At 43.8% G+C, this 27820-nt stretch overlaps 1 protein-coding gene across 3 annotated transcripts in view; it reads left to right on the top strand.

The window, feature by feature from the left end:
- GRAP2 (GRB2 related adaptor protein 2) overlaps positions 1–27820 on the top strand; it is a 1312439-nt gene that overhangs the window by 67607 nt on the left and 1217012 nt on the right. The gene's annotated exons all lie outside the window — the stretch shown is intronic.

Below are 27820 nucleotides of genomic sequence, written 5' to 3'. Positions count from 1 at the left end.
CATCCATAGTAATGAATATAAGGAATACAGAAATGTTAAATGGAGGCAGAACTATCTATGTCTAAAAATATTAACAGAAAATCAAGGATAATAGTGCGCCAACCAGAGGGCAAAGCAGCCAACACAACAATCAGACAAATTGTAAAAAAGATATAAAAATAATAAGTGTGGCGCTAAAAAAATGTACGTTATTGGGCAAAAACCAGACTGAATGGTATCTGTAAGGCGATATGCGCAATAAAGTATATTAATGAAAATAGATCATATAAGAACTGTTAGTAAACACTAGCAGAAATAAATAAACAATATGAACCTGAAGGTCTGTAGGTGAGCCATGTGAGTGGATAATATATAAACTGTAAATTGACACTTGAAGTGATAGAATGGCGAAAACATTGTGTGTGGGTAAAAGAAAAAAGAAGAACTACAAATCCCAACAATAGGGAGGAGCAGTTCTATGTATGTGGACCAAGGATGATGTGAGGGTATTAAACGTCACAAAATCGTGCTACACACAAATGAGAATAAACGTGTAGTGGGGAGATAGGCTAAAAGTAAAAATAAACATAAAAAATATTGAACATATATGCTGCTAGGGAAACTAAAAGTCCATCCTGAACACATAAATTAATAATATAACTCAAAGTCCAAATAGTGCAATTTGGAACGATCATCAGCCGCCGGAATTCGTGATGGAGGACCGTTACATCCGAAAATGGTATCCACAGGATAGGGTATCAGACATCTGTATGAAAGGGGTAGGTATAAATACCCTTACCAGAAGTGGTGGACTCCCAGCCAATGACTTGGGAGTCAGACAGGCTTGTAATGGAGCGGAGGGAGTAGCTCCTGGTTCCCAACAGCTGAAGATGATAGAGGGATGGCAACACTCACCGACCCAACTTCTCTGATCACACTGACCTATAGCTTCGAAGATGTCAGTGGAGGGTGCTCATTGAAGGTCCGGCTCCGTGGATGGGATGTCAGTCCTCAAATGTAAAGGGATAAAAACAAAGACTTCCCCATAGTGTAAATCAGCTTATGACCAGCTTTATTCAAACAAAGTGATAGAAACACTCTGGCTTTTCAAAAAAGAGTAAAAAGTATAAAAAGCGCTATAATTCAAATGGTGGCAAGACAGGCATAACAAACCCTGCGCGTTTCGTCCAATGGGACTTCGACTGGGGTATATGCCCGTCTGCCACTTGTGCCTGTATATATATGTAAAGAAATAATAGACAATGATAACAGCTGTTCACGCCATGTATGCCGTCATTTCCGGGTTGCGGGAAATGGCGTCCGCATCCATCGTAATCCAATCATAATGGTTCTAAAGACGGCCTGTGACCAAGCCCCAGTGTGGATAACCCAATCAAAAATGGTGCCGTGGACAGCTTCACCCTACGTCCAACGGCTCAAAGGTCAGGTGATGTCCCCCCTCCCATGAAACGTCAAGCCGGGAGAAGCATCCAGTCATACGTGTCCCTCCCCTCAACCTATCACAGGAAGCAAGGGTAAAGTACAACCTCCAATGCGGGGATGTAGTAAAGATGTGTGACATCACTCCGGCATACGGCCGGAAGTGACGGAGACAGTAACGGCAGTGGAACGCAAATGCGTGCCACGCCTCGCTAAAAGGGGACTGATAGGCGGAAATGCTGGAGCTTGGAGCGCAAATGCGGTCCGGCTGTGACGATAAGGAGAAAACTAAAGCCAAATCTATATTTAAAGACGTTGGCATGGCGCGAACATTGTTAAACATAACAGCAAAAGAGCTGTACAATAAAAAGTGGATAATGTACTGTATCACTACAGTCAGAATCCCTAATAAAATATACATATCACTGTCATTGTATCGGAATACCTCTGTATAACTAGTACTGTTACAACAAGGGCATCTAGATTTGAAAGTGTACAGTAAGAATGCCCACAAAAAAAATTTGAATAAATAATAAAAAATAAAATATAAAAAAAACGAGCCAAGTAGTCTGGAATTAGTTGGATCATATGAAGAGAGAGAAACAATAATCTAAAAAATAAGGCTGAATTAATCAAATCATATCAAATCATTATTTATCATATCAAATCAAATCATTATTTGATACATACTCAGTGGTGCCCCTTTTCCTTGTTTTTTTCGTCCAGTACATTGGACTTGGCTTCCAGTCCTTTTTGGTGGCTGCCTTGATAGACTTATCTTCCACTCATATATATGGTTTATATATGTTTGTGTGGATCCTGCCCTTGTATTCATAGGAACAGTTGATTGAGGTATTTTGTATTGCGCCTTTTTTACTTGTATAATTGTCTGTTCAGAAGCTTTTTTTGTGCTGCATACTGAGACCTTAATTACACTGCCTAGTTGTTATAGTATTGATTTTATTCATTTTATACTTTATTTACAATTGGTTCCTTGTTCTATTTTATCCTATATTATTCACTGCACCTGCACTGTCATTTTGGATGTAGTATATTGCTCAGACGTACACATTGACAAATGATTTTTTAGTGCAGCCCATCCCCCCCCTTGCCCCCCTTTTTTGCCATTGACTGACCTCTCATATCAATTGTCATTTTCTCTCTTCCTTTTTCTCATGGATCTCCTCAGAGACATAGAGGCACATAGGTATGATGTCTTGGAAGAACTGTACACTATATTATCTAGCCATATATTCTCTGATGACATTAAACTCACCGGTTCTACCAGATATTCATTATGTGGTAAATTTAAACATTTAGAAACGATCGTTAAACATACCAACGAACAATGGTGGGATAGATTCTTTTTGGAGAAATATATCTCCACCAAAATCTCTCCTAGAGGCCTGAGGGTCACTAAGGATTGTCCTTTTTTGAACGTCACCAACAAAAAAGAATGGGAAACCATTTCTGAATTCTGTACCTCAAAATGGATGGAGATCCTTATTGAGCACAGACAACATCTCTTCGAAAAACTTAGATCAGAAGCCACTACTTTAGCTAAGGGGATCACTGATCAGAAAATCACTGTCCCCGTATCTTGGCTTATGATACTTAAGCAAAACACCAAGTCTGACGAAGATTTTGTGATTAAAACTAAGATAGGTAAATTTAAAAGGGACCTAGATGACTTTAATTTTGATCGTGTTTTTAATTGGAAACTCAAAAACAGGCCACCCATTCATGACATTAAACCTACACGTTCCTCTCATCTCCACCCCCATCATCCTGTCCTCCATCCAATGAACCTACACATAGGTATCCTCAGTCACTTTCCCATCCCCTGACACCACCTCGTCCCCCTCCCCTTATGAGTTTGTCCATTCCACTTAGGAATGGTCAATGTCCTCAGCCCCGTGCCAAAACTCACAAATCACTCACCAGCAAAACTTCTCATCTATTGGCTGATCTTAATAGATTTTACAATAGACCCTCTTATGCTGGTAGAAGCACTTATGTTGCTACTCCGACTTTTAAGCCTGCATCCAGTCTGTCTTCTGACATATTGCCTGTAGCAACATCTCATATTGTTGGGTCCAATGGTTCCATCGACTCATCCTGCATGCCCATGCCTGAGAGAATCAACGCTGAACTAATGGACACTCAACCAACAAATATTGATGGTCCCCCCAACACTATGCATCCGCCTAGATCCGGCCCTCAGGACACCTCTCATTCTTCCACTATTCATCCTTCCCCTCCCCTCCACACACCTCCTCCCCTTCCCCATTCACCTACCGACCCATCTTCCATTTCTAGTCCCCCCCATCTGCTGATTTTAATTTTTTAGTTCACAGCCCCCCTCGAACAAACCCGGGAAAAAGAAAATTCAACAGAGAGGTTGCAGAGGGGGACGAAACCAGAAGTCCAGAAATCTACCAACTGAAATTCCGGAAACTATAAAGATTTTTAATTTATCCTCCAGAGAACTCTCTACTGAAGACATCAGTCTGCTCAGTAGAGGACTCAATTTCGCTCCCATCAATAAGCCCAACCCCTTCCTTCTGTTTAAAAATCTCAATAGGTACATTCGTAACCTTACCCGTAAGAGATTTTTTTCAAGCCAAATCCAACAAACCCACCTCAGATAATGTAGACTCATCTTCCAGTGTTTTACTCAATCCTTCTCCAGATGTCTTTGAATATGATGGTGACATTATAGATACGTTGGAATCCCTAACAGAGGAGGACAACAGGCTTATGCTGTTTACACAGCACCTGGCTACCTCACCCCCATAGTGCATTCATCTTTAAAACCAAAATCAGTTTTTTACCCTGCCCAGTCTAAAGGACCCTACCTTGAGAGCTTTTACAGAGTTGTCATTTGGTTCAATCTGCCCTTACCAGCGGAGTCATCACCAAAGTGGAAGCTTCATTTTTTCTTAAAAACTTTTATCAGGTACCCTATTTTTATCATTTGCCAAAAGTCCATAAAAATCTCACATCCCCTCCTGGCAGGCCTATTGTGGCTGCTATGAACAGTGTAACCACTGGTCTTAGCCAATACATCGATTTGTATTTGCAGCCCATAGTTCAGCAACTACCGTCATTTATTAGAGATGGCTCGCACCTTTTGGAGCTTTTGGCTCCATATAGGTGGGAACCTACTTACACATTGCTCTCTCTAGATGTCACGTCTTTGTACACCTCCATCCCACACCAATTTGGCCTACTAGCTCTGGAATTCTTCCTCGCCCAGGACCCGATGTTAAATTCCAGACAAGCTTCATTTATTTTGGAGGCCACTGATTTTTGTTTGCACCATAATTATTTTGATTTTGATGGCGAGTTCTTTTTACAGTTACAGGGAACCGCCATGGGAGCTAATTTTGCTCCCTCTTATGCGAATTTGGCCATGGGATATTGGGAGAAAAATTACATCTGGTATAACAATCCCCATTTATTTTTTGGGTGGTACATCGATGATCTTATAGTGATCTGGGATGGCCCTGTTGACCTGATCACCTCATTTGTAGAACACTGCAATCATAATCCATATGGACTAGCCTTCTCTCATGTTTTTGATTCCAACAGCCAGACTTTTCTAGACTTAGAACTAAGTCATGCAGATGGAAATATTATTGCCCGCAATTACACCAAGCCGACGGCTGGCAATTCCTATCTGCATTTCCACAGTTGCCACTATCCAAAGTGGATTAAAAACATACCCAAAGGGCAGTTCTGTCGCTTAAGACAGAACTGTACCTTGGATATCGACTATGCTGCATCTAGCATTCCACTGAAAAAGAAATTTGCAGATAAACAATATCCCAAAGATCTAGTAGATGAAGCATGTACCCTATATTCCAAAGGCAAACCTGTGAGAACAGAAAAGAGTGAGATTGACCATTCTACTCGATTTATCACTACCTTCCATTTCCAATACAGAAAGATGGAAAATATAATGAGCAAACACTGGAGTATTTTATTACAGGATCCCCCTCTCAAAACCATCCTCCCTACTAAACCTAGAGTTACTTACCGCAAAGCTCCGAATTTAAAAAACAAAATTGCCCCCAGCAAATTACCTACCACATCATCCAGTCATACCACAGACCACCCTACCATTCTTATACCTCTAGTTGGCATGTTTCAATGCAAAAAGACATTGTGTAAAACCTGTCCTTATATAACACATGGACAAAAATCTTTCTATTCTAATTTTACAATTGCTCCTCTGATTTCGTGGTGTATGGCCTTACCTGCCCCTGCGGTCTTATTTATGTTGGCTGAACGATCTGCCCTCTTAGACAGCGTTTTGGCCAACACCGCTGACTAATAGAGGGCGGGAAGGACATGCACAGCGTTCCGTGACATTTTGCGGAATTCCATAAAAAATCCACTACGGGTCTCCGAGTTTGGGTTATTGAACAAATCCCCAAATCTTTTACTGCAGCGGAACGCTTCAAAAAACTTTGCGCTATGGAGACGTTTTGGATCTACACTCTCGATGTCCTTTCGCCTGGTGGCCTCAACGAGAGTATAGAGATTTCTACTGCTTTATAAGTTCTTACGGACCAGATGTTTTCCCTCATTCTTCATATCTTTTACATATATTTTTTCTTTATAATACATATTTTTTACTACATTCCTCCATTATATTCTGTAATCATTCTATTATTGCTTTTACTACAGGTTCCTCACATATGTGTGTATCTGTGTATGTGCGGATGTTTTTAGATTATTCCTTCACATACATGTGTGGGGGCGGCGGGTTCGCTACCCTGTAAGTATCATCATCCCTCCCCCCAGCCCATTTTCTTTCCTTCCCCCCTTCTTGTTTCCTTTTTCTTTTCCTCCCCCCCTTTTTTCCCTCCCTTTCCCCTCTTTTTCCTGTTCCCCTTCTCCCCCCTTCTCTTCTTTTCCCCTCCCCTTCCTTTTCCTCCCCCTCATGTGCTGAGCTCTTTCTGGTGGCCTTTGCGCATGTGGTTCGTACTCTCCCATCCATACATCCATTTGGACCTGTGTCTCCATCTCCAATGTACTGTCCCTTATTATAATATGCTATATATTTGCTTTTTATTATATTATTTTTTATTATTATTTTATTATTTTTTTATTATTATTTTCTATTATCATTTTAATCTCATCCATTCCCAAGTTACTGACATTTTCATTTCAATATTATCATACTTTTTAGGTATTATACTACATACATATATACATTCTATGTGACCTTTTTTGCCTTTTCATCCAACATCGATTTATCCATGTTTTATCTGTGACCAATGTATATTTATATTTGTGGCTAATTCACATTTTAGATTTGATTTAATTGTATATCTTTTTTTCCCTTTTTATTCTATGATATATTCTTGCTGGTTTCAGCTATTTATTTATAGAATAATGTATTTAGATTGGCTCTTTTAAATTTTCCACCACATGTTCTATAGTGTTCTGTCCATCTGAGTGCCAATATTTTTACCTGTGTGTTTTTAATAGTCCTCCCTTTGGCCCCACCCCTTGACTGATTATAAAATGCTACTGCCCAGCATCACTCACCCATGCTTGACAAAGGAGTGCCACTATCTCTTCCATTCATAGCGAGCTGACTCGGAAACGCATCGCACAGTAGTGACATCACAGCTCGGCGCCACTGTGTTTGCGATCCAAGCCTCGCTTCAGCTCCGATTACACGGCCGTGTCATCTCTCCATCATGGACGCTGGACGAGGCTCTGCTGTATACCGCTACACAGCTGAAGACCGGCTCTGACGCCCTCATCTCCCTCTTCCTGGAACCCACACCATCTTTGACGGCTCCCCTGCTATCTTCTATTTGGTGTGCCTTTGGTCTACTATGTTGGCTTACTGCAGCCCATCTCCAGTCTACCAGATGTGATGTCAGTATACCCGGACTTGCTGCCACCTGTAGTCCTCCGCTCTTTCTCCTGTGGGAGATGTACCTGGACTCTACACTTCAGTTTTACATGTGAGTGGATATTGCTTTTTATTAATAAACTTATTTGATACATACTCAGTGGCGCCCCTTTTCCTTGTTCATCCTTCACTTCCTGGCACTCAATTGAACACCATGGTGCCAATTATGGAAGGAATAAGGAAGACTGACAAGAGTTCAGACTTATTTTGAATGAGTGAGACATGACAGGCCAAGACACATGCTAAGATGTGTCAACTGTTCTGCAGATGGGAAATGAACATGCTATAGCACTGTTAGAAAATATACTGTAATTATCGGCGTATAACACGCAACTTTTTTCCCTTAAAATCAGGGGAAAGAGGAGCGAGCACCGCTGAATTACATAGAGCCACGATCTCCTGTGTACCCGGCGCTCCGTCACTCACAGCCACGCCTCCTGGCCCCGCATTGGGCCACTGTTCTGTCTATCATATGAGCAGGGCCAGGAGGCATGGCTGTGAGTGACGGAGTGCCGGGTACACAGGAGATCACGGCTCTGTGTAATTCAGCGGCGCTCACTCCTCCTCTTCCCTTGGAGACAGCAGAGATAATCCAACACTGGGGAGGCTGCAATAATGGGAAAGGGGATGCTGCAGATGGACACTGAACAGGCTGCATTGTTGCTCAATTTAAAAGCTGCAGATGGGCACTGAACAGGCTACATTGTTGGTCAATTTAATGGCTGCAGATGGGCACTGAGCAGGGTGCATTGATAGGCAATTTAGAGGCTGCAGGTGAGCACTGAGCGGGATGCATTGATGAGCTATGACCCAAATTTTGCTTCAAAGTTCTTTATTTAAAATGTAAGTTTTTTTCCTTAAACGTCCTTCCTAAAATTGGGGTGCGTGTTATAGGCCTCTGCGTGTTATACACCGATTAAACACAGTATATCATCAAAAGTCTAATGCCCCGTACACATGATCGGACATTCCGACAACAAAATCCACGGATATTTTCCGACGGATGTTGGCTCAAACTTGTCTTGCATACACACAGTCACACAAATCTTGTCAGAAATTCCAAACATCAAGAACGCGGTGACATACAACACGTACGACAAGTTCAATAGCCAGTGCGGCTCTTCTGCTTGATTCTGAGCATGCGTGGAACTGTGTGCATCGGAATTGTGTACACACAATCGGAATTTAAGACAAAGGATTTTGTTGTCGGAAAATTTGAGATCCAGATCTCAAATTTTGCGTGACGGAAATTCCGTTGGAAAATGTCCGATGGAGCCTACACACGGTCGGCATTTCCGACAACAAGCTCCCATCACACATTTTCCATCAGAAAATCCGATCATGTGTATGGGGCATTACAGTATTTCTGACACAAATATATTTACCTACTGTATGTATTTATAATAATTCAAAACATCCAATATAATTGTTCACAGGAAACTTTGCCAAAGGGAGGCCTCTGAATTTTTTTTTTCAAATATTTTTATTTAGACCACCGAAAGGCGAGTCCAGGCCACCACATAAACAGTGTAGGACAGCATTATTACATATAGTACAGTTGTATAGCAACATAACCAACAAAATTCTGAAGATTTAAGGTAAAATAGATATAACAATGGCGGTGTACATGCTGTATAAGGCTAGACTATATAATGTCGTCCCTAAAGACTGGATTACTGGTGTTAAGTCCTGCAAACACCTACACTATTTTCCATTATCGTATTTTCAAGGAAAAAGGAGAAAAAAGAGGACAGATTAAATCAACAAGGGGTAAGGAAGTAAGGGGAGAGGGGAAGGGTGGGGGAGAGAGAATAGAAGGGGAGGATGTAGGGGGAAGGTTGGAAAAGGGGGGTTCCTGGGTTGGAGGCGGCAAGGTTACTATTCCTGAAATGTTCATTTAAAAGTCACGGGCCAAGTAAGGTGAGACCTTCATCAGAGAGGATAAACAAATTCCATAGTCTCCACAGCTTGGAGTATTTTTCTTGTTTATGCTGTGCTGAGAGTGTGAGATCTTCAAATTTTTTGATCTCTTCCACCTTACGCAACCAGCAGCTGATAGTCGGAGGTGATATATCCTTACATTTGAGAGGGATATATGACTTAGCGGCGTTCAATAGATGTCTCAAAATTGATTTGTTATATTTTTTGGCCGGAATAGTGGTGGCATGTAGCAAGAAAAATGCCGGATCATCTGGAATGTTGTGGTCCATGAATTTTTGAATAATGTTCTGTACTTCCCTCCAGAAAGGTCCTAGCTTAGGACAAGACCAAAAGATGTGTAGCATTGTGCTTCCCTCCTCCTGGCATCTCCAGCAGCGATCAGCTACTTTGGGGTAAAAGGTGTGAACGGACAGTTCAATTCCTATTCCCATTTAGCCATCCAAGATAGAGCTGGCTATTCCATAGGGGTATTCAAAAGGGCTGTACATTTTCGAGAGTACTTGTGGCAATACACCCTCTTCTGAGCAGTATTCCTCAATTGTGGACAGTTGGCGGCAAAAGTTCCTGGGGTTCTGTAGATAATGAAGAAAGTGGTGGAGTTGTAAGGCACTCCAGAATGGTAGATGGAAGGAATCGAACGGGTCTGTTAAAGAAGAAATTTAGGACCAGTTCCCTGACATCAGGAAGTGTGATGCCCGAACACAGTTGTTATGTCTTAGATTGTGAAAATGATGACCTTCAAGGCCAGGGATGAACTGGGGGTTTCCAGTGGGAACGTTAATGGGTGCGTTTTCAGGGCCAGCGGTAGGTCATGCTTGCACCAAGGTGCTCCCTTTAGAAGAACATTTGTTAGGGCTTGTTTAATTTGAACCCATAGTTTGCCGGGAGAATGTCGGTTACAATCTGAGTCTGCCTAGGTGAATTGCTTGAAAGTATTTCAGTACATCCAGAAGATCGATGCCTCCGCACTGTTTAGGTAGTTAATTTGATAAACAGGGAGTGTACCTGTCGAAAATAATTAGCGGGTATCTTGATCATTAAGGCTTGGAAGAGGTACAAATATTTGGGTAAGATACACATCTTAAGGAGATTGCATCTACCAAACCATGAGTGCAATCCCAGATGCCAGGTCTCTAGTAAAATGCAGGTTCTAGTGAGAAGAGGGGGGGAATTAAGTTCGAAGATCCACAACAGATCAGAAGGGATATGTGTTCAAAGATATTTGAGAGCTGTATCTGTCCATTTGAATTTAAAATTCAGTTTTAGTGATCTTACCATTTACAACTGCACATAGCACCACCTCATGACCCAGTAAACTGTACCGCTATGTCTAATATCATAATATATATTTCATGAATAAGGTGACAGCGTGATTCCTGCAAGGATCACGTAGACATCATATAAGACCAATGTATGTTTAACTGTTTGTTCTCTTTTTTTGTTTTTGTTTCTCTTTTTGAAAACCAATAAAAAGACTTTGAAAAAAAAAAAAGTTCAGTTTCAGTGACTGAAGTAGTGAAAGGGATATTCCCACCCCCATGGCTTCTGATTTACTAAAATTTATTTTCAGGTTCGATAATCAGCCATAGACATCAATTTCCCCAATAAGGTTTGGGAGGGACACTAACGGATTAGTGAGGGAGAAGAGCATGTCTTCTACGTACGCAGAGATTTTATGTTGTGTGTTGTCTACAGTGACTCCAGTAATGTCTGTGTTAAGACTGATAGTGCTAAGGAAAGGTATAGCGGGCATCCTTGTCTAGTCCCATTTGTGATGGGGAATGGGTTTGAGAGAAACCCGTTAGCCTTGACTTGTGCCGACGGGTGTGAATATATGTTGGCGATCCATTGGAGCATATGTTCCCCCAGGCCTATATGATGTAGTACTGCAAGCATGAATCGCCAATTAATGCAAACACTTTTTCCGCATCTGTGACGATACATACACATGGGGTACTTGTCTTTTGTGCTACGTGGATGAGGTTTACAACTTAGAGCGTGTTATCGTGGGCCTCTCTAGTTAGGGATAAACTCCACTTGATAAAAATGAATCAATGGTTGTAATGCCCTGTACACACGGTCGGACATTGATCGGACATTCCGACAACAAAATCGATTTTTCCGACGGATGTTGGCTCAAACTTGTTTTGCATACACACGGTCGCATAAAGTTGTCGGAATTTCCGAACGCCAAGAACACGGTGACGTACACCACGTATGACAAGACTATAAAAGGGCAGTTCAGTACCAAGCACGGCACCCTTTGGGCTCCTTTTGCTAATCTCGTGTTAGTAAAAGTTTGGTGAGAGTCGATTCGCGCTTTTTCAGATCGTATTTCTGCTGTTCAGTTTGTGCTTGTGGGTTTGTATCTGGTCTTCAGTGCGTGCAGCGAGTTACCATTGACTTGTCATTGTGTTCTTGTCCATTCGTTACTGATTTTAAGGTCACTCTTTACAGGCCTTGCTGTTCTTCAGTGCATTCTGTTACTTCGTTCTGACCAGCCGACCGTTTTCTAGCCATGTTGCTTGGTGTTGGGGTCCTTACTTTGACACAAGCCCAATCCATAAACAGGGTGAGGAGCAGTTCATGGACCAAGAATTGGTTGCTCCAGCATGACCAATTCTGTCACATGCCTTTGCTCCGTGAGAATAATCCTGACGATTTCAGGAACTTTCTCCAGATGACGGACCCCGTATTTCACTGTTTGTTTGCTTTGCTGACCCCTTATATCAGCAGGCAGGATACCTGCATGAGGCAAGCCATCACTCTGGAGCAGAGGCTAGTCGCCACTCTGCGGTACTTGGCGACGAGGAGAAGCCTGCAGACATCAAGTTCTCGACAGGCATCTCCCCCCAGGCTCTGTGGATCATTATCCCAGAGACCTGTTCTGCCATCACCCAGGTCCTGCAGAAGGAGTATATTAAGGTAAGATTTATCCTTTAACATCACATTTTATTGTATTTAATGTCTGATAATATATTGTATGTGTTTCCTCATTCCCTAATTACCATGATTGTAATATGCTGTGAATGTCCCCTTTGTCCTCATGCATGCTGGATTTTTTTTCAATTTTTTTTATTGTCCTTCATACATATTTACCTTCACTTACCTCCCTAGCATGCTCTCCTGGGCCTATATCCACCTCGTCTACTCAATTAACAATGTATTTTGTCAGCTCCATAGTAGTGCTTTACCTTAAATACCCCCTAAAATGTGTAAAATTGTGATGTGCCAGAGTGCCAGAGGTTTTTTTGGGGTCTCAAAATCATTTGGAACCCTCCCTCCCCCCAATTGCTAACTCAGCTGATTACAGTCCTTTATCTATCCTCAATCCTCTATCTGCTGACTTTGCCAAACCCATACACACTATACCCACCCATATTTATGGATGAATTCCCCAAAGCATGTAGTGCAAGGGCCTGCCTGAATACTTTCAAATGGTAATGTTAAAAGTTTTTGTATCCTATTATTATCTTGATAGGTAATAGCAGAATGTAAAAATGTGCTAAAATGTGTACAGTGTGTATTTATCTCTTTGTATTATGACACTTCTTACCTGTCCAATGGACTGCCAATAGTGTAAGTAAGGAGGGGCTTGCCAAAGTAATACACATTATTTAGGCATTCATCTCTCAATGAAGTGGAGAGGATTACCTGGCCAAAACATCTCCCCCCTAAGATTTTTAAAATGGCCCATGGGGGGGGGGGGATCTGATAGGTGGACCTTATACCTTTGTCTTTAAATACTCCCTAAAATAAATGTTATACTGATGTTGGCCAAGAATGTTTGTGTCTAATCTGCTTTCCATGTTTATGTGCAAAATTATTAATTTATTTTTCTTGTTTGACTCCACAGTTTCCTTCCAACCCACAGGAATTGCAGACTGTGGCCTCTCACTTTGCCCAGCGGTGGGACTTTCCTAACTGCAATTGATGGGAAACACGTCCACATCGTCCCACCACCCAACTCGGGGTCATACTATTACAACTACAAGGGGTTCAATAGTATTGTGATGTTGGCGGTAGTGTCGGCTACTTACGAGTTCCTGTATGTGGATGTGGGGAAGAATGGCCGGATGTCAGATGATGGAGTCATCACCCACATTGAGTTCTACGGGAATCTCCAGAATGGCAGCTTGGGCTTGCCACCTGCAGAATACAATGCGGAAGGACTCCCATTCGTCTTCGTTGCAGATGAAGCGTTTGCGCTGGGGGACCATCTTATGCGGCCATTCCCTATGAGGACCCTCACCCAGGACCAGAGGGTTTTTAATTACCGGCTGGCCAGAGCCAGAAGAGTGGTAGAGAACACGTTTGAAATAATGGCCAGCCGGTTCAGCCTGTTTCTTACACCGATACACATGGTGGAATATAAACTCAATCACATCCTCCTGGCTTGCTGTGTTCTCCACAACTTTTTAAGGAGAAATTCTTGGAACTATGCTGGCTCAGTTGGGCCTGAAGCCAGAATTAATATGAATGAACCAAACCTGACGGCGCTTGAAGCTGGCCGTCCTGGCTTGCCCCCCCCCAGAGTGCCCGCGAGGTCCGTCTAAGATACATGGAATACTTTGTGTGTAGGGGGCCATCGATATGCCAGACAATGTCTAAGAGATTTTTTAAATAAAAATATATTTTAAACTGAACAAATATTTGCTTAGATTTACTGCTTGGCTTTCTTTTAGCTGACCATGACTGAAATTTGGGGAGTCCTGAAAATGGCGTGATTGTGTAAAATTATAAAGCACTGTTGGGTGTTATTTACTAAAGGAAAATACACTTTGCACTACAAGTGCACTTGAGACTGCACTTGTACTGCAAAATGGATTTGCCTTTAGTAAATAACCCCCATTGTCACTGAAAACACCAACTTTACAACAAAAAATGCTTTTGAGCATTGAAAGAAGAAGCCACACATTGTTGATTCTCAATCTTTTTAATCCAAGCACAATCACATGTGCATTTAAAAAAGGTTTTTAAAACAAACCAACATGTTTGTTGTATAACAATTTTTTAGGTCACATTAAAAAGTAGAAATTGCCTTTTAAGGTAAAACAGGCATGTTTAAAACCAAAAAGAAATACACAACTCTGGAACTTACAAAGTTCAACTTTTATAGAAAGTGAAGGCAATATCAGACATAAGTATTTATAAACTGTTTGATATTGCGTTCAGCAGATGGGGTGAAGTCATCCCGGAAAAGCCAAATTTTGAAGATGCACACAAATTGCTGAATGTCAACATGTGCTAGCTGCCATCATGGGGGATCAAGGGACGTGTTTTGTGGGTGCAACCCCTTCCTCTAAGCTACTTTATATTGAGGAAGGGGTTGCACCCACAAAACGCGTACATTGATCTCCTGTGATGGCAGATAGCACATGCTGACACAGTGTGTGCATCTTCAAAATTTGGCTTTTCTATAATATGTCACAACATTTTCAAAAAATTGTCAGAAAAACAAAAACACAAAGCACTAATAAGTTAGGGATTTCTAGGAGTAAATTCTCCCTAAAACATCAATGATGTTCTTCGTTTTGTTTTGAACATCATTGATGTTTTGTTTGATGTTTTCCAAGTCCCTATTACACCCCATTATCTCCCCAATCAGGATCTGGGCACTTTCACTGGTGAAATTACCTTCTTCCACAATATCACGATCACCTAAAAATATATAAAAAAAAACACCATGTATTATAAATATGCAGGCATCCATCTCTTACCTGAGCCTGCGGTCACAGACACTCACCTGTTGTGGTGACAATTTCCACCACGTCTCCCTCCTCCTCCCTCCTCCTCCTCCTCTGGTTGGGTTTGGGGGATTTCCACTTATTCATGAGGTGGGGGGCCTATTGTCTTCTCTGATGAGTGGTGTCCTCCAAGTCTTTTCTCCTCTATGTAAAAAAAAATAGGTATACTTAGCACACAGATATTTGATGGCAGAAATAGGCATATGAAACATTGTTTGGAAGTGGGGTACAATTGTCTGTTTTGGCAGAGCTGCAAGATGAAGAAATATTTTTGTCCTTTGTCAAGCTTGAATACTTACCTGTAGGGATGAGCTTCGAGTTCGAGTCGAACTCATGTTCGACTCGAACATTGGCTGTTCGCAAGTTCACCGAACAGCGAACAATTTGGGGTGTTCGCGGCAAATTCGAATGCCGCGGAACACCCTTTAAAAGTCTATAGGAGAAATCAAAAGTGCTAATTTTAAAGGCTAATATGCAAGTTATTGTCATAAAAAGTGTTTGGGGACCTGGGTCCTGCCCCAGGGGACATGGATCAATGCAAAAAAAAGTTTTAAAAACGGCCGTTTTTTCAGGAGCAGTGATTTTAATAATACTTAAAGTCCATCAATAAAAGTGTAATATCCCTTTAAATTTCGTACCTGGGGGGTGTCTATAGTGTGCCTGTAAAGGGGCGCATGTTTCCTGTGTTTAGAACAGTCTGACAGCAAAATGACATTTTGAAGGAAAAAACTCATTTAAAACTACCCGCGGCTATTGCATTGCCGACAATACACATAGAAGTTCATTGATAAAAACGGCATGGGAATTCCCCAAAGGGGAACCCCGAACCAAAATTAAAAAAAAAAAATGACGTGGGGGTCCCCCTAAATTCCATACCAGGCCCTTCAGGTCTGGTATGGATATTAAGGGGAACCCCGGCCAAAATTTAAAAAAAAAAATGACGTGGGGTTCCCCCTAAATTCCATACCAGACCCTTCAGGTCTGGTATGGATTTTAAGGGGAACCCCGCGCCAAAAAAAAAAAAAAAAACGGCGTGGGGTCCCCCCAAAAATCCATACCAGACCCTTATCCGAGCACGCAACCTGGCAGGCCGCAGGAAAAGAGGGGGGGACAAGAGTGCGGCCCCCCCTCCCTCCTGAACCGTACCAGGCCACATGCCCTCAACATTGGGAGGGTGCTTTGGGGTAGCCCCCCAAAACACCTTGTCCCCATGTTGATGAGGACAAGAGCCTCATCCCCACAACCCTGGCCGGTGGTTGTGGGGGTCTGCGGGCGGGGGGCTTATCGGAATCTGGAAGCCCCCTTTAACAAGGTGACCCCCAGATCCCGGCCCCCCCCCTGTGTGAAATGGTAAGGGGGTACATAAGTACCCCTACCATTTCACGAAAAAAGTGTCAAAAATGTTAAAAATGACAAGAGACAGTTTTTGACAATTCCTTTATTTAAATGCTTCTTCTTTCTTCTATCTTCCTTCATCTTCTGGTTCTTCTGGCTCTTCTGGTTCTTCTGGTTCTTCCTCCGGCGTTCTCGTCCAGCATCTCCTCCGCAGCGTCTTCTGTCTTCTTCTCCTCGGGCCGCTCCGCACCCATGGCATGGGGGGGAGGCTCCCGCTCTTCTCTTCTTCTCTTCTTCTTTTCTTCTTTTCTTCTTTTCTTCTCTTCTTCTCTTCTTCTTCATTTTCTTCTCCGGGCCGCTCCGCAATCCATGCTGGCATGGAGGGAGGCTCCCGCTGTGTGACGGCGCTCCTCGTCTGACAGTTCTTAAATAAGGGGGGGGGGCGGGGCCACCCGGTGACCCCGCCCCCCTCTGACGCACGGTGACTTGACGGGACTTCCCTGTGGCATTCCCCGTGACGTCACAGGGAAGTCCCGTCAAGTCACCGTGCGTCAGAGGGGGCGGGGTCACCGGGTGGCCCCGCCCCCCCGTTATTTAAGAACTGTCAGACGAGGAGCGCCGTCACACAGCGGGAGCCTCCCTCCATGCCAGCATGGATTGCGGAGCGGCCCGGAGAAGAAAATGAAGAAGAAGAGAAGAAGAGAAGAAAAGAAGAAAAGAAGAAAAGAAGAAGAGAAGAAGAGAAGAGCGGGAGCCTCCCCCCCATGCCATGGGTGCGGAGCGGCCCGAGGAGAAGAAGACAGAAGACGCCGCGGAGGAGATGCTGGACGAGAACGCCGGAGGAAGAACCAGAAGAACCAGAAGAGCCAGAAGAACCAGAAGATGAAGGAAGATAGAAGAAAGAAGAAGCATTTAAATAAAGGAATTGTCAAAAACTGTCTCTTGTCATTTTTAACATTTTTGACACTTTTTTCGTGAAATGGTAGGGGTACTTATGTACCCCCTTACCATTTCACACAGGGGGGGGCGGGATCTGGGGGTCACCTTGTTAAAGGGGGCTTCCAGATTCCGATAAGCCCCCCGCCCGCAGACCCCCACAACCACCGGCCAGGGTTGTGGGGATGAGGCCCTTGTCCTCATCAACATGGGGACAAGGTGTTTTGGGGGGCTACCCCAAAGCACCCTCCCAATGTTGAGGGCATGTGGCCTGGTACGGTTCAGGAGGGAGGGGGGGCCGCACTCTCGTCCCCCCCTCTTTTCCTGCGGCCTGCCAGGTTGCGTGCTCGGATAAGGGTCTGGTATGGATTTTTGGGGGGACCCCACGCCGTTTTTTTTTTTTTTTTTGGCGCGGGGTTCCCCTTAAAATCCATACCAGACCTGAAGGGTCTGGTATGGAATTTAGGGGGAACCCCACGTCATTTTTTTTTTTAAATTTTGGCCGGGGTTCCCCTTAATATCCATACCAGACCTGAAGGGCCTGGTATGGAATTTAGGGGGACCCCCACGTCATTTTTTTTTTTTTATTTTGGTTCGGGGTTCCCCTTTGGGGAATTCCCATGCCGTTTTTATCAATGAACTTCTATGTGTATTGTCGGCAATGCAATAGCCGCGGATAGTTTTAAATGAGTTTTTTCCTTCAAAATGTCATTTTGCTGTCAGACTGTTCTAAACACAGGAAACATGCGCCCCTTTACAGGCACACTATAGACACCCCCCAGGTACGAAATTTAAAGGGATATTACACTTTTATTGTTTGACTTTAAGCATTATTAAAATCACTGCTCCTGAAAAAACGGCCGTTTTTAAAACTTTTTTTTGCATTGATCCATGTCCCCTGGGGCAGGACCCAGGTCCCCAAACACTTTTTATGACAATAACTTGCATATAAGCCTTGAAAATTAGCACTTTTGATTATTCATGTTCGTGTCCCATAGACTTTAACGGTGTTCGCATGTTCGAACGAACTTTTTTCCTGTTCGCATGTTCTGGTGCGAACCGAACAGGGGGGTGTTCGGCTCATCCCTACTTACCTGTTTTGTACAAGCTTCACAGATGGAGTCACCCCTATAGTATACACTGGAGCACCTGTGTGGGCCCTATAAAAAAAAGGGTGTTCTGGTGTCCCACACTAGTGCTCCAGCGTTCAGATGTGTAAACAGCTGCTGAGTGTCCTCTCCTTACACAGAATCTGGTTTGCATTTCATTCTAGTTACAAACCCATCTAGACAACAAACTTATTTTAAGAGAAGTAGGCCAGAAAAAATGTATTGAAATGCATCTGGACAAAACATGGTGTTTTATTGGCCGAACGAACAATGAACAATGTTTCCTACGAACTAATAATGTGTCCATGAGCATGAAAGTTGTCATTTTAAACTGTACAACAGTAAAGAAAAGCACATGGAGCAGCACAAACGTTCTAAAAATAACGAATAGGAACACAGCACAATTACTTTTTTGCAGCACTCTCCTGATCCTTCTATACTGATCGTGCTGCCTGATTTTGAGGTCCCACCACCGCTTCCTCAGTTGATCCTTGGATCGCCGTACCCCAAAATTTCTGTGCAGACTCTTCACAACTTTCGCCATGATCTTGGCCTTTCTCACATTGGGGTTGGGGTAGGGTCCATTCTTCCCGTCATAGTCAGCCCTCTTCAGTATGTCCATCATCTCCACAAAGGACATATTTGATGCCTTAAATCTCCTCCGGGGTCGTGATGTTTCTGGCTCCGGGCTTTCCTCCTCCTCCTCCTCGTTGCTGTAATTAGCACGCACCTGCTCTGTCTCTGCCATGTGCTCTTCCCCACTGCCCCAAAAGAGAAGGGGCGGGGAATAGACTAGAAAGAACTTCAGTGGTGGGCGGAGTTTCACGCATGCGCAGTGTATATAAAGCGTAACACGCGTGCGTCGTACGTATGATCTGTGAGTGGAGGAAGGAGTATAGGAAGCGCCGATCGTGAACGAAGGTAACATTTAAACTTGGGCCTATGCTGCTTAGAGATTGAGGCCTATATTGGGTCAAGATTAGGAGACTTTAGCCTGACATTAGGGTTTGTCTTGTGTTGTGTATTGCAGATAAAATGGATGGCTTCAATGACCACAACTTCCTCCCCCATTTCATAGACAAATACAGGGAGCAGCCGGTGGTCCCCACAGCAACCATCCCCTATTTATAAGACAAAATTGGTGGGCTGAGGAGCACTTATCTTAGGGAGTGCAAGAAGGTCCTGGATTCCCAGAGATCAGGAGCTGCAGCAGATGACATTTATGTCCCCAGGCTGTGGTACTATGAGAGACTGCGATTTCTGTCAGATCAGACTGAAGTCAGGGAATCCCTCTCAACCCTTCCTTTCACTCTTCCTTCCACCCTATCTTCCACCCCAGCTGAGGCTTCCGATGTCCAAACTGGGACTTCCAGCCAGGAAGAAATGGAGGAGCCCAGCTTGAGCCAGGTATAGTATTCTTCTACAGATTTCTGGTCAATAAATAAATGATGTTTACTAGATGTTATTATTGATCACTAATTGCTGATTTAATAAAGTGTTTTACATATCAATAGACAGTAGTGGGCAAAAATAATTGGGACAAGAATGAAAAATGCTGGGCTCAGAATGATAATCTTTTATATTTCTTAACATTCAATTTGCAACAATCATGAGATGAAAATTGTGTGTGATAGTTTTAGTTTTTGTCTTCATCAATGTCCCTTTTTCATACACAGGAAGACCTCAGCCAGGAGGAGGCTGTGGAATGTGGCAGCCAGGAGGAGGCGGGGGTTAGTGGCAGCCAGGAGGAGGCGGGGGTTAGTGGCAGCCAGGAGGAGGTGGGGGTAAGTGGCAGCCAGGAGGTGGCAGGGCCCAGTAGGAGCCTCACAGAATCCCAGGTTCCTCCCCTCTGCCTTCCAAACAAAAGACCCAGGAAGGGGAGTAAAGTGGAGGATTCAGCACTCAGGCTGATTCAGGAGGCTTCTGCGTCCCTCAGAGCCACCCCCACTCATGAAGAGGCCTTTGCCTGCATGGCTGCCACCAAACTGCAGGACATGCAGGAGGGCCAATGCCTCATGTGTGAGGACATCCTTTATAAAACATTAACTAAGGGGATGAGGGGCGAAATCACACCCAATACCCACCTGTGTGAGTTGCATCATCCTCCTCCTCCTGCCACAACTCCACTATCACAGACACAGCGTGGAAGGAAGAGTGGAAGGAAGACAAGAAAGTGATGGCCTGGGTTCAGTCTGGTCTGACAAAAGATGCAGGCTCTTGTATGACCACAGCCTGGGTACAGATATGTCATCTGCTGCTGTTCATGATCTCTTGGACTTCTGTACCAGATTGTACTCCGTTATATATGGACTCCTCAGGCCACCAATTTTGCAGTAAAATAAATGTATGCCCTGGGGGCCAAAGGCTTCGCCAATTTCTGCTGTCTCTCCAGCGTTGCCTCCCTCTTTCTTTGGTTAGGACCCCTTAATAAATTTTTGGTTTGTTTTATTATACTCGCCTATGTGTGTTTTCCTTCAAAAAGGACAGTTTGTTTGTGAGGAGGCAGGTACATTTCAAAACTACAATGTGACAACACCAAGCAACCTCCTTGAGAGTAAATAATACAAGATAATAATGGTGTTGTGGTAACTTGACACACAAAACACACCCAAAATGATTCTGGAGTTAAAAAAACAAAAACAAAAAAAAAACACAAGATCAGGATTTTAAAAAATCAAAAAAATCAAAAATCAAAAACATCAAAAAAAAATTTTTTTTTCGGTAGATATGACAAATAAAAATATTATATTGATGAAATCACGATAAATAATAAAGAAGAAGTTTGTGAGAAGTCTGTGTGAATATGAGCAGCAAAACAACTTCATTCTTCTAGCATTATAAAGAAGAAGAGAGTGCGCTGCATTAAACAATTTAAAACATTGCAGCATGAAGAAAGTGCTATATCCATTACGAATGCTAATTTTACCAGACCGAGCAGTTCAGTCTCGGAATTTTTTCTGAGCATGCGTGGCACTTTGTGCGTCAGAATTGTTCACACACGGTCGGAATTGACGCGAACGGATTTTGTTGTCGGAAAATTTTATAGCCTGCTCTCAAACTATGTGTGTCGGAAATTCCAATGGAAAAAGTCCGATGGAGCCCACGCACGGTCGGAATTTCCGACAACAAGCTCCGATCGCCGTGTGTACAAGGCATAAGTGTTGTGCCACACGCATGGCAATTATCTTTGTAAATAATTTAAGGTCACAATTTAGGAGCGAGATAGGTCTGTAGCTACCGCAGCATGTCAGATCCTTTCCCTCTTTAGGGATCACTGTGATATGGGCTTTTAAGGAGTCTCTCGGGCAGGGAGTTGTCGATCCTAGTGCATTGAAAAGTTCTACCATATGGGGGCCTATAAGAGGGAGGAATAGTTTGTAGTATTGCAGCGAGAAGCCATCTGGGCCTGGGGCTTTGCCTGTCTTGGAAAGACTAATTGCAGTTCGAAGTTCATCTAAAGTTATTGGGGCTTCCAGGTCTTCCCGTATCTCAGTTGTCAATTGAGGAAGCTGGGATGCTATGATATAATCTTCTATTTGAGCCTGAGGTGGAGATTGTTCTTGAGAATTTTATTCCTCTCTATATAACCTGCTGGAACAATCGACAATCTGTTGAGGGAGTATTGCTTTGTGGCCTTGAGGGATAGTGATTTGAGGAATATAAGAAGCCAATTTTTGGTCTCTGATCGAGCAGGCTAACAGTCTTCCGCATTTGTCTCCTGATTCATAGCTAAGCCTGCGACACCTTTGTATCACCTCTTTGGCCTGGTAGTTTAGAAGATCTGATATTTGTTTGCGAAGGGACGTGAGTTCTTGTTCGAGCACAGGAGTCAGGGTCTGTTTATGTTGGCGTTCTATTTTGTGGATTCTGTTAAGGAGAGAAGCAAGTTTCTCTTTCCGTAACCTTTTGAGCTGTGACCCATGTTTGATAAGGATTCCCCTGATAACTGCCTTATGGAGTTCTCATAGAATTCCCCTATCAAAGCCAGGCTGGTCATTGGTCTGGAAGTATAGAGTTAGCTCTTTTTGGAAATCTTCTACAACTTTGGGGGTTTGCAATAGGTTTTCATTTAGTCTCCAAAACCTAGGTTTGGAGGGGGAAGGGTCTCAATCGGTGCGTGGTCCAACCATGTGATCATGCCTATGGTGGAACCGTGAACTGCATGTAGTTGGGTGTGAGGTATGAATAAGTAGTCTATGCGGGTATAGACTTTGTGGGAGGAGGTATAAAAGGAATAGTGTTTCTCACCAGGATGCTGTAGCCGCCAGACATCGATCAGCTGTGCTTCATGTAGAGATTGCAGCACGCGATTGCGAGTACCAGGAGGAACGGAGGACAAGCAAGAGGAGGTGTCTACAGTAGGAAGCAACGGAACATTAAAATCCCCTCCCAATATCAACTGACCTTCAGAGAAGTCTAGGAGTCGATGTAGCGTACGGGTAAGGAAATGATCTTTACCATCATTAGGGGCATAGATGGTGGCAAATGTAATCCCCAACTAACCCTTTGCTAAACATAAAATGACCTGCTTCATCTGCAAGGGTACTTTGACATATCCAAGGCATTTGGTTGGACAGTAGTATAGAGACGCCTTTGGATTTGGCGAGATTGTTAGTAGAATGGTAGTTAACTGGGTAAAACCTATTTTTCAGAATAGGAAGTTTATCGTCTTTGAAATCTGAACGAACGCCACATCTCCATGTGACTGTCTTAGATAATTTAACAGCATTTGTCTCTTTTCAGGGATATTGAGCCCCCTGGCGTTTAGCAAAATTATCTTAACAGAGTCCATCCCAGGATAGGGAAGGGGGGTCTAAGAGAGGGTAGGGGGAGGGAAGGAGGGCAGGTAGGTATCAGGAAGGGGGTAGAGCAGAAGTAGTAAGGGGGGGGAATTAAGAGAGATGTAAGACTTAAGTCAATAGGTAGGTCTAGTGGGCCGTGCACTCAGGTACATCGTCCTTTGACCTACAGCGGCAAAATATTGCCAATAGTGCACATCCAGCGAGGGAATTCTTGAGGCGGTGAACTAGCCTAATTGGGGGAGGGGGTTGACAGAAGCTCAACAGGGTCGGCCTCAATTTTTCCCACTCAATCCAGCATATACCCAAGAAAACGGCAGCCAAACATTCTTAACAGTATTAATGGTGCCGTAAACAGCATAAACAAAATCCCTTGTCTCCCGTCCACCGCATACTAACGTGACTGTCAGGACAGCCGGGGACACACCCAGCCTTTCCCTGTCAGAGCACCCAGAATGCTTTCATGGTAGGTAAAGTGCCAGACCAACCTGTCAGTTGTAGTCAATCCGGTACAGCTATACCCACAAGGGATATCCGCACTGGCCTAACTCCAGTGACTTCAGGTTTGGGAGGCAGCTCAGGGGCTTCCCGCCTGTCCCCTGGGGAGACATCTTCCATTAGGCCCCACCCGACCTCTCCCAGGGTCACCGCTATGGGTGCCTCATCTCGGCCCACCCTCCCTACAAAAAGGTGGGTATTCACCTTGTGTGGGGAGGAAAAGCTGAGAGGGAGCATTCCTCAGCATCTGCCGTGTCCCCTCTGCACAGGCAAGAGTTGTGTCTCGTTCACAATCCCCCTCCCCCCAAATAAAGTGGCCCTCCAGATTCTATGATCATCGGGCACACTAGATACCATATTCCCTTCACCCCTATGTGTGGTGGTGGTAGCCAGTAGCAGAGCAGCAATTACATGACCGGCTCCAGACATCTATATAATACCATCCATTGCTATAATTCGACAGTGTGGAACTCTAAACATTGAGGCACTAAGACCTCTGAAGAAATGGTAAATGGTGGGATAAAATACATTATACATACAGGCAATGCTATGTACGTAAGTAGGAGGAAAGAACATGATCAATGGTCACACATAAGGTAATCGCACATCCTGGGTTTCCACTCAAGGTGGGAGATGGCCCAGCAAGTTCAGTTAGCATCAACTGGGAGGCAAGACAGCGGGGGGGGGGGAGGCAGGAGAAGACCAGTCAGCTAGACACGGAGTGTATAAGAAAAAAGTATAGAGTGCAGTGTGTACAAAAAATGAGGGTGGTGGGCCTCTGTAAATATTACCAGGGTGGGGGGGAGAAAGCCCAAAGTAAAACATAATAATGTTTTAAACAATCCTGTTTAGCAGGAGCTACAGTTCAGCTACAGGTATATGTCGGCTATATGACAATAATAGGCGAGTGCAGCCATCACCCATATCTCCAAGGGAGCATAGCAGTGTATCTGATTATGGTCAATAAGCTACAGGGAGGCATCAGGATAGGTACCGAAAGGGGATCCATCACAGTGAGTCTGGTAAGGGTTAGTATCGGGAGACATTTGGCGCAACTTTATGACATGAATCTTGCGGTGACCATAGGGGAGATCTCCTCCTGGTTCTCTGAGGCCGAGGTTGGCTGGCCCACTGAGGCATCCCTGGTCCAGCACGGCCCGTCGGACGGGGAAGAAACATCAGCCAGTTTGGAATCAGTATGGGGTCCGATTCCAAGAATGTAAAGAGAGCAGGGAGATTACCCGGGGTGCGTAGGGTGAAGAAGCGTTGTTCCTTACGAAAGGTGGCTGAGAGAGGGAGTCCCCATCTATCGGTAATGTTTATTCATCTGGCCATATCCAAGATCGGTCGGAGCATAGCCCGATGTTGTAGAGTGGCCCTGGATAAGTCTGGGAGGATCCTGATATCCATGCCACTCCAGTTCTCCATATTCCCATGCCTTGAGCATCACGGGAACAATCCTGTTTAGCAGGAGCTACAGTTCAGCTACAGGTATATGTCAGCTGTATGACAATAATAGGCGAGTGCAGCCGTCACCCATATCTCCAAGGGAGCTGTGTATCTGATTATGGCTACAGGGAGGCATCAGGGGGAATATGGAGAACTGGAGTGGCATGGCGATCAGGATCCTCCCAGACTTATCCAGGGCCACTCTACAACATCGGGCTATGCTCCGACCGATCTTGGATTTGGCCAGATGATTAAACATTACCGATAGATGGGGATTCCCTCTCTCAGCCACCTTTCATAAGGAACCATGCTTCTTCACCCTACGCACCCCGGGTGATCTTCCTGCTCTCTTTACATTCTTGGAATCGGACCCCATACCGATTCCAAACTGGCTGATGTTTCTTCCCCGTCTGGCGGGCCGTGCTGGACCAGGGATGCCTTGGCGGGCCAGTCAACCTCGGCCTCCTTCTGGGTGTAGCTGTGAAGTCGGCAGATCACGTCTCTCGGTCTGGTCGGATCAGTGGGTCAGGATCCTAGTGCTCTGTGTATCCAGTCAAATTCCACCCATTCAGGGATGGCTGACCCCGCGACCGTCTGGAATATTGCCGCCACAGATTCCCCCAGGTCTTCTGATCCCGTTGCCTCCGGTAAGCCCCGGAGTCTCAGGTTGTTGCACCTGCTCTGGTCTTCCATTTCTTCCATATGTAATTGTAACATAACCGCGGCATCTACATGGACATCTTGGAGGGATTCCAGGGGTGACACTCTCTGAGTTAGGGACTCCACGGAGGATTTCTCTGCTGTCAGCCTGGTGGAGAGGGATTGTACTTTGTCGGTAGGGCTTGAAGTAGGGTCAACTCTGTGACCATTTGGATAGAGCAGGGGTGCAATGGTAGGTCCGAACGTAGGTCAGGCGGAGTGTCGGAGTAAGCATCAGAGGCAAAGGAAGCGGCAGGAGAGGTAGGTTTAGTGTGTGGGCTTAGGAGCCTGTTTGATTCCCTTCATCTTTCGTTTCGTGGCTGAGGGCATGCCGTTGAAAATAGATCAAAGTGAGCAGGGTTGAGTGGAGCTCAAGCTACATGCGACCACCTGCAGCCATGTCCAGACCACGCTTCTCCACCTCTGAATTTTTTAACTGAATACATTTATTCCAGATGGCCTAAATGAATCCATCAAGACCTTATGTTGAATTCTGTGGAGAATATTATGAACTATATTATGAACTTCTTTTTTTTTTTTTGCATTTATGACACAAATATCATTAATACTGCATTACACATACTGTAACAAATGTTATGTTATATATATTTTTTTTATCACATCCATATTTTTAATCTCCACCGTTCTATGTGTCTTCCATACATTTTTATGGTCATACTCATTTTTACCAATTCCAGTAATCTTTTCTATATGATTTATATTTCAATACAGTTGGCCACCTTCATCATCACTGCAATATGGTCTGCAAAATATTAATATAGTTCACACTTTATTACAGCTGTTACTTAGATCCACTAGTGGTTTACTGTTCACATTCCGCTTACCATCTTTTCAGTGTACAGTACCTGTAAACTTTTTATCTTCCCTCTCATCACCTCATAGCCATCTGCTTACTTTTCATCTACTCTAACATGTCACCTTAATGTTATTTTATAACCACTCAGTTTACATATTTGTCACTTTTCATTTGCTGTTTCTCATCATGCCTCTTCATATCCTCAGTCACAACACCTCACTTTTTTATACAGTTATCTGCTTCTACAGACAGTAGCACAGCAAAAGCTTTTCTCATGATGGACTCAGTGGCCATCATGTTCACATTTTGCCTCACCCCTGACACCACTCTGTACTCTCCCATGCCAATGACCTATCTTTGTTACTTCCCCAGCACTGCTCATCCTTCCACCCATTACTGTTTCCACTCCTCAGTCTTTTAAAATATAAATCGGGTTCTGTCATTGTGGTGCCTGCACTGACATAATTCTGTAATATTCTTGGAAACTTTTGATTGTGTGCATTTATTATTATTTATTTTTACCAAAATCCTTGATCCTCTGTTCTCAATAATAATAATAATAATAATAATACATTTTATTTATAATGCCCATTTCATCAAAAGATCTCAAAGTGCTACAAGTTAAAAACAAACAGAAAAATTAACAGTTTATACAATGAAACGAACATCTAAAAGAGACAAAAAGCTTTGCTAAAAATAAATGTATTAAGACCTTTTTTAAACCAGTCAGTGGATTGAGGAGCCCTCAAGGTGTCAGGTAGGGCATTCCACAGGCACGGGGCAGCTGCACAAAAGGCCCTGTCTCCCATTGTCCTGAGTCTAGTTCTAGGTATATGAAGAAGGTTTGAGTGAGTGGAGCGGAGGGAACATGTTGTGTTTTTTGGTTTGAGAAGTTCTTTGAGGTGGGGGGGGGCATGTCCATGGATGCATTGGTGTGTGAGGAGGGAAACCTTGTACTCAATCCTGGTGGGGACAGGAAGCCAGTGGAGTGAGTGAAGAATGGGGGTAATGTGCTCATGTTTCCGCACTCTCATCAGGATCCTTGCTGCAGAGTTTTGGATATGCTGTATGTGGATTTGATTTGAAGTGGCCCAGGGAGATGTATTTTGTTCTGTTTGTGAGGTATGATTTAA

The sequence above is a fragment of the Aquarana catesbeiana genome, linkage group LG07 (genome assembly GCF_042186555.1).
Source record: "Aquarana catesbeiana isolate 2022-GZ linkage group LG07, ASM4218655v1, whole genome shotgun sequence".
Classification (NCBI taxonomy): domain Eukaryota; kingdom Metazoa; phylum Chordata; class Amphibia; order Anura; family Ranidae; genus Aquarana; species Aquarana catesbeiana.
This window is presented reverse-complemented; position numbering and strand designations above follow the sequence as displayed.